Source organism: Vicugna pacos, chromosome 2 (assembly GCF_048564905.1).
Source record: "Vicugna pacos chromosome 2, VicPac4, whole genome shotgun sequence".
Taxonomy (NCBI): Eukaryota; Metazoa; Chordata; class Mammalia; order Artiodactyla; family Camelidae; genus Vicugna; species Vicugna pacos.
In genome coordinates, this window is record NC_132988.1 from 110,644,820 (window position 1) to 110,662,703 (window position 17,884).

The 17,884-nt window shown below is 41.7% G+C and overlaps 1 protein-coding gene across 17 annotated transcripts in view; it reads left to right on the forward strand.

The window, feature by feature from the left end:
• Window positions 1-17,884, forward strand: part of LDB2 (LIM domain binding 2) — a 377,068-nt gene that overhangs the window by 202,702 nt on the left and 156,482 nt on the right. The window lies entirely within an intron of this gene.

Sequence of the window (17,884 nt, forward strand, 5' to 3'; positions counted from 1 at the left end):
CAAGTTCAAGTTCTGCTGATGCTATTTTTTTTTTATTGTTGGTTTGCAGTACATCCTTCCACGCCTTATCTGTGTTTTTTAAGTGGCTTTACTATTTATTTTATGTGTACCATAAAATTCACCTATCGTAAGTATACAATTCAATATTTCAAAAATTATGCTTACAGAGTTGTGTAGCGAGCATCACAATCCAGTGGTAGAACATTTTCATCACCCCAGGTAAGACCGCTAATGCCCATTGGTACGCTCCCCTTTGCTATCTCGAGCCCCAGGCAACCACTAATCTACTTTCTGTCTTTATGGATTAATTTTTTTCTGGACATTTTCTTTGAATGGAATCATACAATATGTGGTCTTTTGTGTCTGGCTTCTTAGCATAATATTTTTTGAGGTGCATTTACCTTGTAGATTCTGTCAGTACTTCACTCCTTTCTATTCCCTGGTGTGAGTCTATTGTTTGGCTATATACCATGATTTGTTTATTCATTCACCAGTTATGGACGTTTGGATCATTTCTGCTTTTTGACTATTATAACTAATGCTGTTCTGACAATTTGTGTAGAAGTCTTTATGTAAAAATATTTTTCTTTAATAAGCTGCTTAAGACTAGAATTGCTGGGTCATATGGTAATTTTACATTTAACATTTTGGGAAACTGCCCAACTGTTATCCAAAGTGACTGCACCATTTTTTATTTCCACTAGCAAAATGCAAGGGTTCGCATTTCTCCATATTCTTTTCAACATTTGTGTTTCTTTTTGACTACTGTCACCCTGGTGGGTATGATTTGTATTTCCCTGGTGACTAATGGTGTTGAGCATTATTTTTCATGTGCTTATTGGCTATTCACATATCTCCTTTGGAGAAGTGTGTACCCAACCTTGTGACTATTTTCAAATTGTGTTATTACTCTTTTTATTGTTGAGTTGTAAGAGTTATTTATATATTCGGACTATATGTCCTTTATTGGGCATATGATTTTAAAACATTTTCTCTGTGCCTGTGGATTGCCTTTTAACATTTTCAATGCTGTCTTTTGAAGCCCCCAAATTTTTAATCTTGATGAGCTGTAAATTATTGATGACTTTTTCTTTTATGGACTGTCATATCTAAGAAATCTTTACTTAACCCACAGTCTGTGTTACCTTCTAAAAGTTGCATTATTTTAGCCTTTATATTTAGGTCTATGATTCATTTTGAGCTCATTGTTGTGTTTGGTCTGATATAAGTGTTCAAATTCATTATTGTGTGTGTGGATATCCAGTTTCCCCAGCACCATTTGTTGAAAAGACTTTCTTTTCCTATTGAATTGTCTTGAAATCTTCATTTAAAATCTATTGACAGTAAATGTAAAGACTTATTTCAATTTTAGTCCATTGATCTATATGTCTATGCTTATGTTGAAACCATACTGTCTTTTAAAAAAAGTTTTTGTTTGTTTTTTTGGTGGGGGAGGTCATTAGGTTTATTTTATTTATTTGTTTGTTTTATTTTAAAGGAGGTACTGGGGACTGAACCCAGGACCTCGTGCATGCTAAGCATGTGCTCTACCACTGAGCTACATCCTCCCCTGAAACCATACTGTTTTTGTTACTGTAGCTTTGTATTAATTTTTGAAACCAGGTCCTTTTCTGTTCTTACCTGAATTCTAGGCTATTCTCTTGATTGGTCTCCTGCCCCCACTCTTTGCCTTTTGCAGTCTATTCTCTGTACAACACTCAGAGAGTTCTTTCTAAAAGCCAGATCTGGCTTGACATCTCTGTGTAGAGCATTTCATTTGCCCCACCCTTAATAAAAAGTTATTTATTAAGGCAATGTTCCCCCTGCCTCTGTTCATCTTTGTCTCCTCCCACCCTCACTCACACTTCTTCATTTCAGCATGACTGGGCTCTTTAAATTACCCAGGGAAGCCATTTGTTTTTAACACCTTCAAGCACCGGAGGCCAGCACACTGGTGAGCCCAGTGGCTGGCAAAATAGATATCCGTTATATGAAACGAACAAGCCAGGAATACTGGTGGTCATTGCCTGGGCACCATTATGCCTTTCTTATTTAACTCATTAACTATTACCAGGAGTTTTTCCCTGACCAGATCTTCCCCTGTTGCCATGTACTTTAGGTGCCCTAGAAGTACTTCTACCATAACCTTTATCCTATTACTTTGTAATTATTGACTTACATGTATATACCTCCTTCTAGATTGTCAGATCTTCAGTATTGGTCTTTATGGTGCCTGATACCAAATAACACTGTTGAAGGAATGCATGGGTAAATGTATATTCTGAAGTTTTTTTCTTTTTAAAGCTTTTCAGAAAAAGCCTACTTAGCCAAGGATACTTCATAAGAGTCCTGGAGTCTGGAAAGTTTGCAGTAAAATTATTTTCCAGCCTTAGGCAATACGGGCAGAGCCAGAAGCCTTTGGCCCTTTCTTGAGCCCATCACTCTCCACCCTCAACATTGCATCTTTCCTTGTTGACTCAACATAATATTTTGAGATGGCTCTGGGCCAATAAACAGTGGGTGAGAAACGAGAAGAGGGAAAACATTAAACAAGAACAATTTGTGGCATAATGATAAAGTTCAGTTTGAATATTGCTTAAGGATAGGTTGCTGAGTCTTATGTCCCAGTACAAATCCAATATATATCCTTGGAGACACGTTTTTCCCCATATTTTCTTAAATAGAGTCCTCAGGAAAACCCTCCTGTCAGCTACCAGGGAATAGCTTTCTAAGCTTGATTTCTCCTTTCGGTGTCTATTTTATTCCATCTGGATAGCTGTTATTTATCTTCCATGTCACCTTCTAGGGTTCTACCCACACGTAAATGACGCCAGACATCTCAGGAAGCCTAGATTCTCCACAGACTCTCAATAATTTTCACTTCATTATGTTACTGACAAGGCTGACCCGAGGAAGGATGATTTGACTGTCAGACGCCAGACTTTGAGTGAAACCACTGCACTTTTTAAAGGTGTCAGTTGATCTTACTGTCAAACAAGGCACTCTTCTAGCATTTTCTAGGCTGTGTGGGGCTGTGGTCATCCCTTTTCTCTCTCACAGGCCAACAGAGAGCATGTGGAGAGCAAGTTAAACAACCCCACCCTGTTGTTTTCAGTTCATTTGGCTGGTTTGGGTGTATTTTGGTTTTATTTGTAAAGGCAGAAATATTTTTTAAAGTGTTTTTTCTTCCCATCCCATCACTCTTCACTTAAAATACTCTGTTTAAAAAATAGGCAAAAGATTTAAACTACAAATTATTAAGAATTTAAGAGAGCCTTAGGGCCCTCAAATCTCATATAATCTCTCTTGCTTCTCCCTTAACATGCTTGATTAGATCAGGGTCACAAAACCAAATACACTGGGGTGTATGGGTGCATGAAACCAGCCAGGTGGGGACTGTGCTGAGATGGAGAGTTGACACCCCATTCAAACAAGAGAGCCCACCAAAGCTCTAAAGGAATTCCTGCTGGCCTTATTCCCATTTACATTATTTCTAGATCCTCAACTATTTCTAAAAAATATGAAGGTCAAATTTAAAATGTCAAATGTTTTCTCATTAAAATTCTTTATGTTGGTAAACAATTCAAAATTTAGAAAAACAAAAGTGCAGATCAAACAAAACACTTCTGCAGACTAGCTTTAACATAAAAATGTCTTAGGAGTCGAAAGTTTATTTTAGCTTATTAATTTAATGTGTTCAACAAATATTATGAGCACCTTTTTTGTGCTAAACTGTGTACTATGTAATAGAGACTCAGTATTGGATAAGATAGACCCCCATATGCTCAGGGAACTGGCTTTTTAACTCAGGTGTTTGGGATTTGAGGCTCCTTTGTGATGGTTAGTTGGTTCACAAATGATAGACTGAGGCCTTGAAACAGACTGATGATAATTTTGAACTTCTTTATGTTGTTATACGCTGCAAAATAATTTTGTGTGGCCACAACTTTCTACTCAAACATTATCCACCATATTGGAATATATCATAATTTTAGGAAGAGTTTATTAATTGAACACATGTTTATTCATTGAACTTATTCAAGAAATATTTACTGGGCATCTATTATGAATGAGGCACTGGGAAAATAAATGAGAATTCAGTGATGGATTGAATAGATAGCTTAATTATCATGGAAAGCCTTCCCGTACCAGGGCCTGGACCCTGAGCATATGGTACCAGAAAGAGCTGCAGTTGAATCCACCCATGGCTTAGGAGCAAAGAAGGAATTGGTCAGCTCTTACCTCCAATGTGTTCCAGGCACCAGGGCAGGAGGAGGTGGCTTGCAGAGTGAGGATCTGGAAAGTGAGCAACACATTGTTGTTGTCGCTTTTTGCCTTCCCATGGAGACCAAGATAATGCCTGTCTCACCCTCCCGTACAGGAGAAAAGCAGGTGTGGTAAACAGAGGTAGCTTCCAGAGAGAACACAGGAAACTTGAGGATGGAGAAGAGGTCCTCCCCTATTCTTACAGGTCCTGTACTCTCCCAGATGTCGGAAGTCTATGGCTTTGTTCTAATTACTGTCTTTTCTGTTGACTCTAATCTTTGTGAGGTAAAGATCATTTCTACCTGTTCCAAGAATGGATCCATCCATCCCCAGCACCAGGCCCAAAGTCGGGCACATAATAGATGCACAATAAGTGCTGCTGACTGAGAAAAGAGAGAGTTTCTCTAGGGTCACATTTACAGAGAAAAAAAAATGGTAGGTAGTTAACGGTAGGTGAATTCCCACAAGAGGGAGATAGTGAGGAAGAAGAGCAGGTGGGTCTGTGATAGGAAGCGTGGGCGGGGTGATGTAAGTGGAGAGGAGGCTGAGTAGTGTGGTCCTGGAGGGCGATAAGGTTGGTAGGAAGTAGGTCTAGGGGTGGACTAACCATCCTGAGACTTTAAAGTGGAATGTAAGTCCAGAGGTCCTGTGCTGAGTTTCTCAGTGAAAGATGTTACCACCAATGATGCAAGGTTAAAGGAACTGAGTTTCTAAATTAGATAAAACTCACTTTGTTAAGCACAAATGTCCTCACAGCTGTCCAAGGTCACTGTGTGTCAGTCTGACCACGGGAAATTGCTCATTTGAGACGCACACTTGAATCTTTCTCATTCTGCATTGGCTAAGTTCGCACGTCAAGTTCCTTGCTTTCCAGCCGTGAGTCATGTGGGCCTTGATGAAGGTCAGTGTATAATGATACAACATCTTGCATGATGACATTTTTCACGATGTGTTTTTCTACCCAAGATTTCTGAAAATCAATCACTCAGTTTTTAAGCTTTTTTTTTTTTTTTTTTGAGCTGAAGCTGAGCAGCTGGATGTTGGAATTTGCCATCCAACCATTCACCCATCCCTAACCTTTAAATGTTTGGAGAGGAAAATGAAAAAGACTGGTGTAAAATAATACAGTAACCCACAGAATTCATTTAGTTTAATTTATGCTAATTACGGCATATTGGTGTACTGGCAGATAAAAATAAAGCTGGTGGAGAAGATTGCATTGAATAAACTGAGACAATTAACCCTCGAAATTATCACGTGAAATGATTTGATCTTGCTACTGAAAATAACAAGCCCAACCAATTGTCTTAACTAGTGATGATTAAAAAGCTTATTAAATTCTGAGATTTATTTTACATTACCCCTGCGTCCATTGGTCATTTTGTATAATATTTTAATTATAGGGGTTTTTCCTTTCTCTAAATGGTTAGCACACAAAATTAGAATTTTATTTTATTATTATGTTCAGTTACTTAGCAAAATATATGTAATAGAAGGATAGCAGTCGTGTTATATGTCACAAATGTTAAGGTGAAATTCTCAGTGACATAAAGTGACCCAAAACATTGTCCTTTGAGTTGTGAGATAATTTGAATTATCAGATTTTATCTCATCAAATTAGCTCCTAGACTTCCATTTGCAGCTACTGTCCCCTATATTAGATACAAAAGGATTATTATTCATTTTATTATGGAGGTCAAATAAATGGCAATTGTGAATATTTTATCTAAAAGTATTGCGGACTTTGCCTCATCTTGGATTATTTGCCAAAGTAAAAAAAAAAATCATTTCCCCAGAGGACTGGGGGATATGGAAAAGACAGAATCGTGACCAGTAAAGGCAGGCGGAACAAACACTGAGCCCCAGCAGCGAACTTTCCAGAACAAGCTGCTTCCTAATGGAGCGATCCTTGTTACCCCATCAGCCACGATGTCTCTGAGAAGACTTGCTGTAGATTTTATTTTAGTTTTTTCAATTGAATTATTCACCTAACTATCTCCTCATCATTTTAAATACAGCTCAAAGAAGTCTCCCCTGATTTTTCCCACGTTTGAGTTAGGTACTTCTTTTAAGCTCCTATAGAAGACCCCTCCTTCTATCTATTCAAACATAAACTTCAGATGTCCATGGAATTGCGTCTCCCACTACAGCTTAAGTGACTTAAGGCCAAGAACCACAAGCTTGTTCTTTCTACCTTAAAGACCTAATACGGGGCTTAATACAGAGTAAGTTCTCCATCAAAAGGCTTGTTGTATGAATAAAGGAATACACAAATTCAGAATGATTTTTACTGGCATTGTTGGAGCCGCTACCATTCAAGAAAAAAACCAGTGAATATTTTCTCCAACAGTTTTTAAAGTGGCATCTGAGCTGTTGTCCACAAGATATGCCTGTTTATTTTGTTCACTTAAAAAGCAAATTGATTTTGCAGTTAGTAGGATAAGTGAAAGATAATCCCATATGTCTTTTATGACTGTCATTTTTAAAGTAAGATTGCTGATTTCTCTTTAACTCACATCTGATTGGCGAGAGGGGACTAGACTAATCAAAGAAGCTCATGCAACAGACTCATAGACCATTAACTATTATGTGTTACAAACTGTCCTACAGAGTCAGGGAAACAGCAATGGGCCAGATCGACCCTGACACTGACTTTGCAGAGTTTACAATCGTTCAAGGAACCATATAGTGTATGGTGAGGGCTAACACATTGCTCAGCTATCATCACAATATTGTTGCATAGCACCAAACCGAGTGTCTTAAAACAGCAACCATTTATTTTTGCTTCATGGGTCTGTGCTAGACTTGGGCAGCTCGGTGTCAGGCTCAGGTTGGCCAGGCTTGGCTCAGGGTTCAATGCGCCTCATTCTCCTTAGAAGAGCCGCTTTCATCATCTTGTTCTCATTTTTCTCAATTGCCAGAGGAGAAGGAGAGAGAGGAGATGCGCTCTGCCTCCTGAGACTTCAGCCCACTTTCTTTTGGTCAAGGATGTCACATGGTCATGCCCAACCTCAAAGTGTGGAAAAAATACACCCCACCCACTCCGTCAGATCTGGCAGTCAGATCCCACACGGTGGAACGTGTGATTCTAATACAGGGAGGGCATGAAGAAGTGTGGACACAGATTCAATCTACCGTGGCGGGGTTGGTGGGGGCGGGGCAGGGAAGGCTCCAGACTGGCTCTAGTCTTTACAACTTTGTAAATTATACCTGATGGTGTTTAAATAAACTGTGAAAAGAGCTTATACAATTATTTCACAACTAGCAACAGCATTCATGATACTCTTATTATATAGGTGGGAAACTTGAGTAAGTTAAAGATCATCGTGTAGGTAGGTAAAATTTCCTCTTAAACCAATGATCCTTATGCACACACACATACACAAATAAAAGTCAATAAAATCATAGGTAGAATCACAGAGTCCCAGACCTAGAGGAACATGTGGGACCCCTCCAGGTCCTCTGGAATGTTACCTCTTCATCTTTATTTTCCATCTGCCTGTCTTAGTGTTTCATTAGAGTCATTGTTAAGAGAGCTGTCTGTGGCTTCCCCATGTAGGGGAGATTGGAATCTATGTCCTTGTCCTCCCCACAAAGTGCCCAGCCTTGCAGGCATCATTTTCTACTCATATTTGATCAAAGGTTTTCGTTATGGGACTGCATCTCTGACCTTGAGACTAGACATTAAACCAGAGGCCCAATCCATCATTTGAAAACTTTCCCTTACTTTGAACTTTAGCCAAGATTTAGTCTTTAACTACAAATCATACAAGCTATGTGAACAGATGTGTATAAAGAGCAGGTGGGGACATAAGGGTGAAGATAAGCAGAGACGTGTGCAGCGTGCTTTTGATTTTATTATCTACTCCCCAGTTAGGCAGGGCATTTGTGGGCAGGTTAGTTCATCAAAAATAACCATAAACAATAATTGTTTGTTAGTTAATTAGTTAAACCCCCTTTTCTAACAATTACAATAACAACAATCATCATCATCATCATCATGCAGCTCTAGAGATGGATAATATGGAGTCGCAAGCAAAAGAAAATAACCCTGCTTAATTTAAACAAAAGGCAATGTATCAGAAGACTGTAAGGAAACTCTGGAATTGATAGAAAAAGAACAGACCTTACCAGAGACTGGAGGAAGCAGAAGTCACAGTGATGCTCTCACACAGGAAGACTTGCTTACGCGCCATTGCTGGAATGAATGAATGCCATGTTTTTCCGTCTTGTTGACTATGCTCATGATTCAGATTTCAGGGAAGAGGTATCTGCTTGGCTTTGTGTGGGGCACTTGGCTGGGGAGATAAAGGGCGCCCAATTAACAGTCCCACCAAATACATCCAACTGGAAGAAGTCCCTCCCTCAAGGAAATAATGATTCTAGTAGATGGAGAAACGTTTGCTGGGAAAACACAAACTAAGGACTGTCCGCCACGCTAACACGGTAAATCCTTACTATGTTTTGGGTGCTGTACGTAATTTGTATTTCTTTTTCAAAAGATCTGCGAATTGCTGGTATTATTCCTTCCACACAAATGAGTGACAGCAGCAAGGATAATGTGCACAATATATTGACTGTATCCTGAATGTCAGGCTTATGTGGGTGACAAACTTGGCATAGAAGAAAAAGGAATGTCAGACAAGTTAAACATTTTGCTACCCCATTCTCAAAATAGCAGCAGTCTGACAAACTCCAAGGTCTACTTTTAATAACATGCTGAGGATCAGAGGAGTTAACTAACTTGCCCAAGGCTGCACAGCCAGTAAGTGGTAGCAATGACTGTCTTGTTCTAAACCTCTCCTCATATGTCCAAGTGCTCAGTGTCCATCAGATGACAGTGAATGTAAACTGGCCGTGACAATGGTTTTACTGACACACCAACAGACCACTAGTACTGCCCCCCAGGGAGTTCCCTGTCCCTCCCACACACCACACCCATTCTGGCCCCAGCATGTGTACATAGCTCTTTCCCCCTGGAATATTCTATTCCAGATCCTTCTATGGTTGATTTCTCAGCCTCCAAGATTCTGCTTAAATAGTAGCTCCCCCTTTAGAAGGCTCATCTCTGGTTTCCCAATTTCATGCAGCCTCCTGCACTTACTCTTGACCACAGCATCCTCTTGTAGCTGATGCTGTCCTCATTCCTCCCTAAAATGACCCTTCCTCCATTGCTTAGAGCAGGGCTCAGCACATAAGAAGATGCTGAATAAATGCGGGTTAGCTGACACTCAGAATAGAGGGACACATAGGCAGGACAAGGAGCCCAGGCTCTGTGATCTGGAATGACTGCCTGGAAGATGCCACGTTTACACCTCACCATTCAGAATGAGTAGAAGGAAGGAGGTGGGGAAGGGAGTTTTCCATACAGAAGAACTGTTTGCATCAGACATGAATGAAGGGAGAGAGAGCACAGTGGGCATTCAAGGACTCGGAGCAATTCAATATGGGAGAGTGGGAGTGATAGGGTGTGAAAGGTCAAGAGCAGTCACTAGTAGCCTCTTAAGTCACAGTAAGGAGTGAGGCTCTGGCCAAGTTACCAGTGTCCGTATGTGGACGTGTGTCTGTGCAAACTCTGCCAGCATGTGGCCTCCATCAGTCCCCACACAGTCCAAGAAGGCACCTGATCTCAGCAGCCATCCTTTCCTCTCCTGATGAATGAAGTAGACACGAGGAGTAGGATGCTAACCCACCCACAGGCTGTGCGGGGGGAGAGGCACTTGACCAGGAGAATAAAGTCCAACAAAGCTTAGAACACAATAGAAGCTTCTTTCATCTTCATTTTGTCCTTATTTACCTCTTAAAACTACCCTGGGAGAGAGAAGACATTGAATAAGAGGGACAGGTGGAAACTTAAGTGCCGCCTTTTGAAACACTGCCAGTGGGCACGTTCAGGTGATTGAGGCGGAGGGCGAGTAGAGTTGAGGGGACGGCAGGGGATGGGAGAATTCAGGGCATTTTCAGTTTGGATTCCTTTATTGCGTGGATCCTTCTTAGGAAATACATTGATAACCAAGGAGAGAACTTTCCAAGTTCACGCCAAGTTTGGGACTTGAATATCTCAAACCAAATGGGAATAAAATATTTGAAACTCAAAGGGTTGGATATTTCAGATCTTTTCTCCTTTTGATCTTTTCCCAGCAGCCCTCCATAAAGACTTCTTTCTCTTGAAGTAACTATGGTCTTTGTTTTCTTTTTTCCCTTCCAGATTTCTAGAATTTCAAGAATTACAGACCTTTTGAGCTGTCGATTCTTCCTTTTATAAGACAGAGACAGGGTGCTGAAATAGGAGAGGCATAAATAGCAGTGGCGAGAACGATAGTAATAGCGATGGTAATAATAATAGTACTAGTAATGGCAATGGTAGTAGTAATAGTAGTAACAGAAATTGCAACAGTAATAGCCAGGTTGCGTTGATGACTATATTCTAGGCAATTTACATATATTATCTTCCGTAATTGTCACTGAAAGTCTGCAATTTCCCCTGGCTTATAGATGAAGTAAACAAGACATAGAAATGTTAAATAACGTATCACACAGCCAGAAATAAGTGTAAGACCAGGACCAGCTCCCTGGCGGCATGAACACCACAACCATGCAGCCCACAGGCTATAGCTGCTTCCAGGAAGTGAGGCAGGCATGAGGAACTCCTGGCTCTGCCCCTTGTTGGATATATGACTTCTGGAAGGTGACTTTGTTCCTCTGTGATGCAATCACCTCATCTACAAAGTGGGGGCAGCCATGGGAGTCAGGAGCCCAGCCTTCTAGGTGCCGTACATGTGGAGTAGGGACTCGCTCTAGGCTGGCTGCCACGACCACCTTATCGTTTTCTGTTCTGATGAGGAAACCATGGCAGGGGTGAGCCCATGACTGGTTCAAAGTCCTAGGGCTGCCAGGCAGGTCTCAGGCATTCAGTCCACTCTACTCTTTTGTCATCCTCTTTGCTTCACTTTTGGGAGCAGAATGGGTGACGGGGCTGTCCATAGACAGTTGTGATGCTTGTCAGTGGAAAGGGGGTCTGCTGGGTATTTAGGTATGTGCTGTGGAGGCTGTGGCTGCCCAGTGTGGATTCTCGTAGAATCAGAATAAACCCTCTGGAGAGGCCATTCAATTTGCTCCACATGGTTATTGAGAAGATTTTATTTTGCTTTTCGCTTGCCAGCTACTCTGAGGAAAAAGTGGCATCGTGGAAAGGAAACATTGTACTCCCTGCCTTGGTTCGAATTCCATCTCGGCTACTTCCTGGTGGTGTAACCTTGGGTCATTCGTTAGCTCCTCTGCGAGTCAGGCTTCTCAGCAGTAAAATGGAACTAATAAGAGTTCCTCCCTCACAGGACTGTTCTGAGTAACAAATGAGTTAATATATATAAAACACACTTAACGCAAAATGAGAGCTGTTTATATTCGTCGTGCACGATATTGGCTGAGATTTGCTCTCTCATTTGTCCCTTTACTTGTGGAAGCTGATGAGGACATTTATTCTTATCTATTCAGCAGGGGGCTTTAACTTTCTTCATGAAGTCATTACCTAGACTGTTTTTGTATTCAGACCGGTCCAGGAGATGTCAGAAGTGATTACTTTCACTTATGAGCCAATGAGATTTTGTTTTCCCCTCAAGTCCTCCCACTTTGTGTATTTATACAAGACCCTGGGAAGACAGCGTGTCTCCTTCCAATTCAAGACCATCTTTGCAGGTATGACGTGATCGAATACGAACTACCATTTGAAATGGAACAAACACCGTGATCTTTTTTAACTCGCTGGGAGTTTCTGGTGGGAAAGCATGTAGTAGTTGTTCCTCAGGTCAGAGTATGTTTAGGGGTAGATGAGATATGTGGTTGGGTTTTTCCCTAAGACGTTAGGAACATCTCAGGATGAGGATGGCTTCTGACATGGCAACCAAGAGTTTTTAACACACAGTAGAAGGAGCTCGTACATTTGGGGTTACCCCAAGGGTCATCTTTATGGAATTTAACATTTCCAGAGGGACGATAAGAAGTTGACCATTCGTTAGTATTGCCAGATAGAAATCAGGGCACCAATGCAATATTTGAGACATATTTACACTAAAATTAATCATTGTTTACCCGAAATCCTAATTTAGCTGAGTGTTCTGCATTTTTTCTTCTTCTTTTTGCAAAATCTGGCCACCCTACCATTCATGTGTCCTCAGTGGAGGCAGCATCAGCCATCTTGGGAACAGAGTGCATCATGGGAATTCTAGTCTCCCAGGTACTTCTGTTGATTTTCCCCCCAGAGAAGAGAGAAGTGAGCAATAAAAGGCTGCAGTTTTTCTTTGGAGTAATGATCATTTTAAGCTATAAATCTCTCTCTGGCCTTTTCCTCCCTTGCTCCTCTTCTCTGTAGTTTTTATTTTTGAAGGTTGGAATTACTGCCTTATTTCTCACACGGTTCCTAGTGCAGTGCCTTTCTGTTTCTAGGTGTTCTATAAACCACTCCATCTGCAACACCCTCCATGGGAACATAGCTCTATTTGCATAACGGATGTTGGTACAAGACCGTCATATACCTAATTACATAATAAAAGTCAGTGGGAAATTGCATTGATATACAGAACTTGTCTCACAGGCAAACTCACAGAAGTACATCCTATGAACTGGAAGGAAATACTTATTACTTGATAACATCACCAGAGAATAAAATCTGTGCCAGAATTTACTATACAATTAGTTAGTGATGATCCTTATCATGAAGTGTTGGTTTGATTTTGGATCGAAAAGATTGGCAGAATCTGTTATTTCAAATGTGCTCACTTTATTACCAAGTCACGAGGAAACACCAGGAGACAGTGTTTGGCTCTGTATTAGGAGGAACTAACTCACACTAAAGATGAAGAATGTGCAGACCAGGAAGGTGCCATCATTTCTGGCCCTTGACCCCTGTGCATGCTGTACCCACAGTTCCTTTTGAACAGATGAATAAAAAGTTGTTTAACAATATAAAAGATTGCCTCTTCAAATAGGAAACTCAACTCCTGTGGAGGCTGAGGGAGAATCTGGCTGATCTTCTGTCAGAGATATCAATGAAGAGATTCTGTCATTCACTAGAAAGTTTTCCTTGACTTTCTATAAGGGCCCTCTTAATGCCAAGATTCTAGGAATTTTGACTTTCACTTGACTACTATAGACTGAATGTTTATGCCCCTCCAAATTCACATGTGAAAAGCTAATCCCCAGTGCCATGGTATTAGGAGGTGGGGAGCCTGTGGGAGGTGATTAGGTCATGAAGGTGGAGCCCTCCTGAATTGGATTAGTGCCTTTATAAAGGAGATAAAAGAGAGCTCCCTTACCCCTTCCACCAAGTGAGGACACAGAAAGCTTCTGTCTGTGAATTAGGAAGAAGGCCCTCACCAGACACTGAATCTGCTGGTGCCTTGATCTTGGACTTCCCAGCTTCCAGAACTGGCAGAAATAAATCTCTGTTTAAAGCCACCCAGTCTGTGGCATTTTGTTTTAGCAGTCCAAATGGACTAAGGCAATAATTTTGTTCTTGATGAGAACACTATGATGTTTATTATATGAAAAATAAATCATTGCCTAGGAACCACAAAAAAAAAATTATACGTTTGCATTTATACAACTCAAAAACCTCTGTATAGCAGATAAAAATACACTAATAAATAAATGTAAAATAAATAAGTGAAAAAAAAAAAAGACAAACCAGGAAGAAATATTTGCAATGTGAATCATAAAGCAAATTTCCTCAATTTACAAAGAACCCACGGAGAAGAATAAGAAAAAAGATGAATAACCCAAGAGAATAAAGGGCAAAGGATGTGAAAAGACAGTTCAGAAAGGAATGCAAATAGCCAATAAACATAAGAAAAGATGCTCCACATCATTCATAGTTAAAGAAATGCAAATCAAACAGAACAAGGAGAAATCTATCAGATTGACAAACTAAAAGTCTGGTAATACAGGGGAACTATGAGGTATATGGAAAAAGCATTATTATAATTACCCACCGGGAGCATAAAAGAGTTCAAACAGCAGCATCGTTTTTGAGGATAATTTGGCAACATCTATCAAAATTATATTGCTTGTATTATTTTAATCCAATCACTTCATCCCCAGGAATTTTCTTCACTAATATGGTGCCCAGTGTATCAAGATACATATTTATGATGTTCGGTAAAGTGATGTTTCGAATTACCAAAAAATAAAGAAAAACAAAACAAAAATGATCTGTCACCAGAAAACTGGGTAAATAAAAATAAACTCTGTGCAATTCAATTGGATGAAAACAATAAATAACTGGGTAGGTCTGCATGTGCTTATGTGAAAAACTATCCAAGATATATTAACAGAAAAATGTAGAACATAGGACAGTACATAAATTATGATCCATTTTGTTTTAATATGAAAAAAGAATGTGCATACGCAAAAGGGAACTCATTTTTTAACTACTATTTACTCAATGCCAACAGCATTCCAAGTGCTGTTGTAGGTGCCAGCACTGTGATGGGGAACAAATTTCTATCACATCATTTTGTTTTATTTTCTTTACATTACTTACCACTGCTTGAGTCAACCTTATTAATGTAGATCTGGCTTTCTGTCTGCTCCTAATAGAATGTCAAATTGAGAACAGGGACTTTATCTTGCCCGCCAGTCTATCCCCAACACTGTGCTGAGGGCTCAAGGAAGCCTCCCTGTGGAGGGAGGTAGGGGCGGGGACAGGAATGAAAACAGTGCCCACCGTGTGCTCAGGGAAATGAGGGTTCAGGCGGAGGGAGGCAAGCACAAAACCCCTAAGGCAGGAGCGCGGGTGGTAGATTTGAGAAGAGCAAGGAGGCCAGTGAGGGTGGAGGAGGAGAAGGGAAGGAGACACAGGTGGCATCAGACAGGTGACCAGAGGCCAGGTCCCATCAGGGGAGTCTCAGAGGCCATGGAGGGGAGTTGGCTACACCTTTCAAGTTTCATAGGGAATCATAGGAAAGTTTTAAGTGGAGGAGTGACTTGATTTGATTTATATTTTTCAAAAGTCCTTCCAATGCTGTGTGAAGGATGCAAAAGGGGGCCAGAGGGGCAGCAAAGAGAGCAGTCAGGGGTGACTGCTGTGGTCCAGGGGAGAAACTCTGGCGGGCCAGGGAGAGCCTCCCAGAGCATGCAGTAGTTTAGCTGATTTGGAGAGAGAGATAGAGGTTAGTTATTTGCAGGTGGAGGAGGAGGTAATCAATCCAAGCAGACGGAGCTGCATGTCTCTAGCCTTGAGGCGCAAAGCATCCCGGCGCTGTAATAAGGAGCTTCGGCTTGGCAGCGTGAGATTACGCATGTGGAGAAAAGCACCTGCCGCAGGCAGAGGCCACAGGTAGCTGTCAGTCGTGCATATAGTTTGTGCTCAACAAATGTTTTCTGATGGTTGAATTGAAAGTGATGTATTTGGGGAAAAAATAAGTGTGAATAACTGAATGTATTGGGGGAGGGTATAGTTCTACTGGGGCAGACACAAGGTGTGGTTTAAAGCCGAAATTATGTAAAAACTTGTAATTCAATGTTACTCAGGATGGAAATAGAATGCTTGGCAGTCCCCGAGGCTCGTGCCGAGCTTGGCCACAGCGATTTCTGTGGAGACTGTCCGTTTCCACACTCCTTCACCGCTGTAAAGACTGGCCTCGCTGGTTAACTAGAGAAGTGAGCTCAAACCTGACTGATATTAGAATGACCTGGGTGACTTTTTTTTTTTTTCCAAATACACATCTGTTGACTGAATCAGAAACAGTCTGGGTGGACCTTAAGTATCTGTATTTTTTTTTAAAGCTCTGCATGTGAGTCTAATACAGTTGTCTGGGCCGAGGGGAGCACCTGATGGCAGTATAGTGGCCAAGGTCATGTAGACCCATCCTGGAAGGGGATTGATAGCTTCTCTTAAAAGGACTTTTTCACAACCAGAGATGGCACAAAATGACACCCTGATTGGCTGACACAGGTAATGGACCGCTTCCACGACCAAGCTACAGTAGATAAAGGCCTTTGACGAATGGGTCTGTGGTCATGCTGGGGGATTCCAATGCCTTTGGCCACTCCCCACTTCATCAGCTCTGCCTCACCCTGGAATCATAGCCCTGGTTTCTACAGGGCCAAAACCAGGCTGTGGAGAGACAACCCAATCTGATTCTTGGAGCAGACTTAATTTTTTCATCTTTAGTAATGCCTTCAAAGAAAAATGTCTTAATGTAAATGGTGACTTTGATTGTTTTTGTTTCATTTTGTCAGAGTAACATTAGTTCATTACTGAAATGTCAGCCTCTTGCAGGGTTTGAGCTGCCCCAGTGAAAAGGACGGTGGAGAAACTGGCTTCTAGGCTCCACAACATCCCACTGTGTGCGGCAGAAAAATGTTTGCTTTCTGCCTAGGGGCCTGTGAAGGTTCACAAACACCATCAAGTGCCCTCAACCATGCAGAAGCGCTGAGAAGGCCCTCTGTCCTACAGCTGGTCCCACTGTCCTTTCCATCCCTTCTCTCCCCGAGGGCTTTGCTGCCCAGAGTCATCCTATAACTGCCTGAGAGTCGCGTCAGGGGTCCCATTGCTCAGATGTCACCATATTAGTGACCCAATCCAGGGAGGACCAACTACAGCCCTGGGCCCGTCAGACCCACCCTGTCTTTGTGAATGGCTGTCAAGCTAAGAATGGTTTTTACATTTTAGATGCTTGGGGGAAAAATTAAAAGAAGAATACGATTTGACAGCACGTGAAAGTTATATGAACTGGGAACTTCAGCGTCCATACATGAAGTCCTACCGGCCCACAGCCGGGCCCAGGCTTGTGCGCGTCGTCTCTGGCTGCTTTCCCGCCGCGAGGGCGGACTGGAGAGACCTCCCGGCCCGCCGCGCCTGAGATGCTTCTGCTTGGCCCTTCATAGGAAACATTTACCAGCCTCTGGTTTAGCTGATTCTGATTAGATGGTGCACAGGCTTCAGCTATCCAGCTGTATTTTAAAGCATTATGATTTTTCCTATAATTTCTTTTTGCAACATTTTATAAAGCTTTCCATTCTTTTAAAGGCTTCGTTAACTTTTTCTTGCTAAAGCTGTCGCCTTTTGTGATGTGTCTCTGGTTCTATGATGATCCCGCATCAGCACAGAGAGGCTGGGGACAGACACCGGCGATGCTGAGGCTGAGGACCACTGTCCCGGCGCGTGTCCCCGTGGAGTGTGAATGCAGCACTTCCCACGCACACATGTACTGGCTTGCTTTCTGCTGAGGTGCACGTGCCTGTACTGACACGAACCAGGGCAAGGTATCTGGTTAGCGGCCTGATACACCAGTCTTTTCAGATCTTCTTCCCAAGAGGCAGCCTGGGATGCAAATCTGTGGGGATAACCTGCAGCCCACTTCAGCGCTTGCACAGGATGAATCATTCGGACTTTGAATAGTGTAAGTTGCCTCATGGCTGGTCACATCATGCCACTGAGTCAGAGCTAAAGCTGAAAACCACAGCTCCATGGACCACTTCCAGGGCTGCCAGTCCAACCTGTGACGGGTTTTATTTTGTTCGACCCAAAGCTGCGGAGCTTAGCTAAATGCCCACACTGTGAGGAAGCTTCTTTGGCCAGGATTCGGTCTGCACATTTGGGATCAGTTACTGGAAAGAT